The sequence below is a fragment of the Poromitra crassiceps genome (genome assembly GCF_964638095.1).
Source record: "Poromitra crassiceps genome assembly, chromosome: 5".
Lineage (NCBI taxonomy): Eukaryota > Metazoa > Chordata > Actinopteri > Beryciformes > Melamphaidae > Poromitra > Poromitra crassiceps.
In genome coordinates this window covers 3,999,803-4,006,928 of record NC_139642.1, presented here as the reverse complement: position 1 = coordinate 4,006,928, position 7,126 = coordinate 3,999,803, and the positions used below count along the sequence as shown (strand labels likewise).

General features: G+C 43.5%; 1 pseudogene across 1 annotated transcript in view; it reads left to right on the top strand.

Moving 5' to 3' along the window:
• Positions 1 to 6,857: 6,857 nt before the first annotated feature.
• Positions 6,858 to 7,126, top strand: part of LOC310776261 (intermembrane lipid transfer protein VPS13C-like) — a 93,635-nt pseudogene continuing 93,366 nt past the window's right edge. Inside the window, exon 1 of the transcript in view lies at positions 6,858 to 6,869. The product of the transcript in view is annotated as an intermembrane lipid transfer protein VPS13C-like (transcript). The remainder of the gene's footprint in view (positions 6,870 to 7,126) is intronic.

Below are 7,126 nucleotides of genomic sequence, written 5' to 3'. Positions count from 1 at the left end.
CACGGACTCAGGCGCCTGAAGAAATTTGGGCTAAGGAAAGAAATCCTCAGGGACTTCTACAGAGGCACCATTGAAAGCCTGCTGACTGGCGGCTTCACCACCTGGTACGGGAACTGTACCACCATGGACCGCAGGGCGCTACGGAGGGTGAGGCGCGCGGCCCAGCACGTAACAGGATGTGAGTTGCCAGAACTGCATGAACTGTATAACCAGCGGTGCCTCAGGAGGTCCCTGAAGATCATCAAAGACACAAACCATCCCCACAACAGCCTGTTCTCCCTGCTACCCTCAGGGAGGAGATACAGGGTTCCAAAAGCACGCACAAATCACTTGAGGAACAGTTTCTTCCCGCAGGCCACGAGACTCCTTAACATACACAAATAGTGTAGTAGTCGTACCGTACCGTACTGCAGCTGCTACCATTACGTATGTCTAATGTTTAATTGTATGTTTAATAAGGTACATGCTATTTGCACCTGTATGTCAAATACGTCGAATTTAAAATGTTTAAGCACGTCTAACGTATGCACATGACATGTAAGGTGCACCTATGTGCAGTGAATATGCCACTGTCTCGGACTGTCTTATCACTACACTGCCTTATTGCTTATTGTTGCTTATTGCTTATTGCCTTATTGCTTATTGTTTTTGCACTCATTGTTATATTTGTACTATGTCGTAAACGGAGTCTACAGCACAAGAATTTCACACGTGATACTTGTACCATGGAGTGACAATAAAAATCTTGAATCTTGAATCTTGAATCTTGAATCTAAGGTTAGAGGGGCATGCCCCTCTACAACAACATTTACGGTAATCACACGACGAAGAAGAACGAACACACGAAGAAGTCCGAACCGAACACACAAGATGAGAGCTATCAAGCTACAATGGCGGACACACCTAACGTTAGCACAGACACACCTAACGTTAGCACAGACACACCTAACGTTAGCACAGACACACCTAACGTTAGCACAGACACAGACAAGTCACCTAATGTCAGTGCAGACGAAACCGACAACGCAGATCTGAATGCAGCAAAATGCACCTCAAGGTCTAGGAAAGAAAAAGAATAAGAAGTACGATGTTCAGTTCAAACTGGCAGCGGTGGCATATGCACAGCAGACCTCTGGTGAGGCTGCAGCCAAGAAAAACAAAGCCGAACTTGTAACGTTGGCCGAGGGGAACCCCAAGCGGGCTTGTTTGAGTGGAGCAGGGCGGAAGAAGGCCAGCGAGGAAGTGGAGGTGAAACTGCATGACTGGATCTATCAGAGGCGAGCGTGTGGCAACAGAGTTTCAAGGAAAATGATCAGGGCAAAAGCCAAGGAGATCTACGCTTCTGCAACTGACAAGCTAGACGGGGAAGTGTTCCATGCCAGTGGCGGTTGGGTGGATAAATTCCTCAAGCGTAACAACTTTTCTGTGAGGAGACGTACCACCGTGGCCCAAAAGGACGAGAGTACGGACACGGAGAAGCTTGTTAATTTCCTTGTGTTTTCAACTCGAATGATTGAGAGCAAGAAGATCCAGGCTAAAGACATCATAGCCATGGATGAAACGGCCGTGTGGTTCGATATGGTCGGATCGAGCACAGTGAATCAAAGAGGGGCCAAGACGGTAACGTTGAAAAGCACAGGCCATGAGAAGAGCCATCTGACTGTCGTGTTGGCTGCCAAGGGAGACGGCACTAAGCTGAAGCCTTACGTGGTGTTTAAGGCTGCTGTCAGGGATGTCAAAGCGATGCAGAGCATTGCTGGTGTTGTCATAGCATCATCGAAGAATGGGTGGATGAATGACGATTTAACAACACACTGGCTGCAGAAAGTCGTCGGGAGATTCAGCTTCACGCAGCGGCTCCTTGTGTGGGATTCATACAGATGCCACATCAGCCAAGCGACCAAGGCTGAATTGAGAAGAGGAGGATACAAGATCCAATCAGCTGTGATCCCTGGGGGGTGTACCAAACACATCCAGGCACCAGATGTCATGTGGAACCAACCATTCAAAGCCCATCTCAAAGCATCTTATGATGACTGGATGGCTGGTGACACTGACAAAGAGTACACCCGGGGGGGGAACTTATGAGCCCCTTCCCATCGTCTGTTGGTGAGCTGGGTCCAGAGAGCTTGGGACATGCTGGATGTAGCCATGGTGAAGAAATCATTCAAGGTAGGCTACGTGTGTGTGTGTGTGTGTGTGTGTGTGTGTGTGTGTGTGTGTGTGTGTGTGTGTGTGTGTGTGTGTGTGTGTGTGTGTGTGTGTGTGTGTGTGTGTGTGTGTGTGTGTGTACGTGGTAGCCTAGTACATAGTACATGGTAATTAATTTGCTGATTGTATTATCCTTCAAGGTGTGTGGGCTGACGGCTGATGGCAGCGAGGATGGAGAGATCCACTGTTTCAAGCCAGGGATGCCATGTGAGGCAGGAAGGGAGATGCTGAGGAGGGCAAGGGGGCAGGAGGAGGTTGATGAGGTGGACGAGGAAGTGGACGAGGAAGAGGAGTTCAATAATGAACTGTTGATTGAGGAAGAGGATGATGAGGGTGTGGTTGAGGAGGAGGAGGAGGACTAGAGGCCATATTACAATTGTGGTTTGTTTGTGTGTGAGGGAGGTCTACCATACTTGAATTTTATTGCTGCTCTTTGTTTTGTTTTACCGATAGGTGCTGTTTTATTTAAAAAGAAAGAAAGAGGATACTGTATTTTATTTTTTGTATTACTGTACTGTACGGTATGGTGTATTTTACAGTATACGGTACATTTGTTGCACTAATTGTTGCATGTTACTACCTTTATTTTATATATTTGTTGCACTAGGTACATTTAGACTTAGAGGCATGTTCACAACTGCCTGTACCCACCCTCTACTGTTACTGAGCATTACCGTACTGTATTTTATTTTATATATTTGTTGCACTAGGTACATTTAGAGGCATGTTCACAACTGCCTGTACCCACCCTCTACTGTTACTGAGCATTTTGATACTTTTTAATACTTCTGACCAGGAATTCTGTACAAAAAATAATAATCGCCTGGGTCCATTTGGTACAATAAAGAAATAACCGCCTCCCCCCAATTGCCGCCTGGTCTCCTTTAACCGCCTGGGGTCAAACTCGATTCTGCATAATAAACGCCCGGGCCCTTATTGGCAGTTTTACGGTATGCCTTTTATGTTTTATCTGCAGACTAAGCAGCTAGGCTTTTGGTTCTATAAAAGCCATTATTTTTTGTATTGACTATTGAGTGATACACTTTACTAAAACAATCATATTATATCAGAAGTGTTGTTTGTGTTCACAATAGTGATGTCAGATTTGCTTAGGTCAGAGCTATGGAATATTAAATCATCCTTCTTTGCTCACTACATCTGCCCTTTCTTACACGAGACTTTACAAAATGTTTGGTCATGGAAATTTGGTTTAAAGTCATGGAAAAGTCATGGAAATCCATTGGTCAAAATGTGTATGAACCCTGAAGGGTTAAATTGAGCATTTATGAGAGATTTAAAAAATATCGAGATATATATCGTTGTATCGCGATATAGCCGAAAGACATCGCAATATTCTTTAGAGGCCATATCGCCCAGCCCTATTTTTTATTTGTATTTTTTTGGTGCATTAACATTAAGGAAATGTCTACTAATGCCATCTAATCAATGCTGATAGTGTATGCTAATAGATAAAGGAGTGAGGATATACAGATCCTTTCCAAAAAATATCATGGAAAAACAGTATTTCAAGAAATTAGAATAGTGTGAAGAAAATCAGCAGTTACTTCTCAGTTACGACTGACTCCAGCCTCAGTCCACTCCCTCTGAATCTCCACCAAATTTTTTAATCGTCTTTGCTTGACAATCCGCTGAAGCCCACGGTCATCCATGTTATTTCCATGATATTCTAATTTTTTGGAAGGGATCTGTACAGTACATGCTTTGAATTCCTTAGTTTTAGCTATGCAGTGTTCTAAGCAGACCGGATGGTATGCAGCAGATGGTTTTTGTTTTGTGGAAATAAATGATCCACCAGTTGGTGAGGTCAAAGAGAGAAGTTGTCCCTCTCTATGTTCCTGCCACTCTACACAACACACCAGTATTTCCCATTAATTACCTAGGCCACCATAGTCTAATTTGTGGTAAAATGTGCCAGATAAATAGTAACCATTGTAAACTGCTTCTTTTTCAATTGTTGAAAAATCACAAAGTTCTTCATAGATCTAGCCTCTTACTTTTGCTCTCAAAGTGCACCAGATTGATGCATTTTACTGTAAAATGTACACAATTTTCTAAAAGCTGGGGGGCACAGCCCCCCCTGGGCCCCCCTACCGGACCTGAAAATGTCCCCAATTTTCATTTGAGAAATCTGGTCACCTTAGGATAGCGCCTGTCGGAACATAGGGCCCTGTGTCTCATAACTCCTAGTGAGTGGTCCACAATACTTGTATAGTAAATTAGCTGTACAGAATCATCCATTCAAAACAGGTGTTTCTCTCCATTCAAAACAGGTAGCTGTTAAAGTTACGCCTGGGACACACCAAAAACGTCTCCTTGCAGATATCTTGCTTAAACAATTAAGTGGATTGATGAAATGGTAGGCTATGTTGCTGGTTTGATGTCATTTTAAGTTTCAAATTAATTCTTGAATTATTTTTGTTAAATATGCTTGGTAACTAGTAAATAAAAAGCATTTACAGATTGTTTTGCATGGATATTAATACAGGTGTGCGTTGAGATTTTGGCTTGACCTTTGGTGTGCATTAGCCACAAAAAGTTTGAAACCCACTAGCCTCAACACACGACTCATCAGTCATTATTCCTTCAGAGTCTCGGATGCGCGGGTCCTATAGGACGAATCAGCGTGACGTCACTTGCCACCCAGAAATGCGGAACCCCGCGGCAGTTAATAGTATGAGTTGTGCCAAACAAACGTTAATATCTCAAAAACTATACATCACATCGCTTATATTTTGACATTCTGAGTGAGAGCAGAAGTAGCTCAAGAGTTTGATGTATAATGTCATGTTAAAGTTGTGTGAACTGTCACAGTGTTTAAATATAAGACTGGCTAGAGTCAGACACTCACGCTTGGGGCCACTTGTGCTCCATAGGGTTCCATTGCTGTTGCCGCCCAGTGTTGCGGTTTGTTTACCAAAATGCTGCTCGGCTGATCCCTCATTGGGATGTCGGCAGCAATGGCTTCACGCGATATACACCTTATCAATCACAATAAAACTGTACCTACCTCAGACACAATGTTGCTATCCAACCCTACGGGGCCATGGTACTCCAAAAGGTTCCGTAGTTTCCCACCGCGCATCCGAGACTCTGAAGGAAGAATGACTGATTAGTCTAGCGGCTAGAAAACCGGCTAGAAAACCAATGACCTATCCAACATTAGCTACATTAAATAACATTACTTTTTTAGAGAAATAAATGGTGCAAAGTTATAGAAAAGTAACCCCCGACCCCCCAGCTGCAGCTCTCTCCCCATACCTCGGTGCCTGTGCCGGAGGTGTGCCTCGCAGTGCCTCGCTCGACTATCTCTCCCAAGCAGCACACTGAAAGACGCTTCTGTAGTGTCGTTTATCCGCTCCTGTGCTCCGCTCTGGGCGTCTGTCTGCGGGAATGAATCCAGTTTAGCGCCTAGAAGTGACGAACGCTCCCGCCCTCGTGCTTTGATTGCCTGGAAAGGCAGCAACAATAAGCATTTCCGGTGGGCGTTTTTCAAAGTAAAAGAGCCTTTTTACACAAGCCTAGAGCACACAGAAGCCATTGAAAAATGATACATTTACACAGTGAAACTGTAGAAAAGGCCCCAAAGTTGGAGTGTAAATATTATTGTCCTGGGCATGTTCTTATGTTGTAGGCTATTCTTTATTGCCTGTTGTTGGTATTGTGTGGAGTGATGTTCTGTGATGGAGCGAGCCTTCCGAGGTTATTATTGATGCCTGCATTTATATCGAGGTTAAGCTCGGATAGTTAACTGCAACAGGAAGTGTGGATTTTCAGAATAAAGGTCTCACCAGTAAAAGGACCAGTAGCTAATATGTTTTTGGAAACCTATTAATAAGTCAATGTCGTTTATTTCTGGTTCTGTAATGATAAGGGGAGTAATAGTATTTATGCAGATGGGGATATTAATGGGATTTATTTATATTTGGTATCACTCATTTAATTTTTTGTTATTCTTTTCTTTATAGAAAACCACAACTGTTCAAAGATATCCCTGACTCACCACCTGTATATGTTGTTTGCAAATACCAGTAAAGAAGGACTGAAACAGCATCCTCTCTCAGCTGTTTCTTACTCATACCCGGCCGGAGGCTTTAAGTGGTGTCCTGGCCGGCACACCGGCGTGAACTTGGTTACAAAACCCCTGACTAGCACCTAGTCCCTTGTTCTCTCCACTACAGAAACGAAGTTAAGCATTTAAAGTTTAAACAAAGCTCTATAATACAAATTATGACAATAACTGTTCCAATAACATAGAGAACGTTCTTCTCAGTAGCTATCTAAATAGATAAATACTGTTCACTGGACTGCATAGCCTTTACAAATTGGACACTGGACACCCCTGTGTCCAAGGTGTCGGCACAAACCATATGCACATGCTCGGGTAGACCTCCTCTATGACATCGCACTGTCAGCTAAGTCTAAGTAAGTAACTAAGTCTCTGCACTGCTCTCATGTAACTTTTGAGTGAGCAGCTTGACACTAATGTAATTAAAAATTACTGTGTACGCACTGTTACAAATGCATGCCATTCTGGAGCAAATTGTTGGATTTTATTTCATGTTCCTTTTTGTGAGACTGACTTTGTTAGCGCTTGCCTCCCTCTAGTGGCAAAAATAAGTATGACCATGTTGAGGAAGGTAAAAATGGCACCACCATGACAACTGATTGGAGCCTTTTCACTCATTGCAGCTCTCTTTGGTTTCAGCTGTGCCTCCATCGGCTGCCTGTCAAGTGCTTTAAACAGACTAGACTCCTGGGATCCTGTTGCAGATGGAATCAAATGAGTGGGTGGGTATATCTCTGGCCAGCTTTAGCATCTTGTGTTTTCTGTGTATTTTTCTTCATCACTGTGATGCTAGGAGTGTTGGGCAAGTTACTTTCAAAATGTAATATA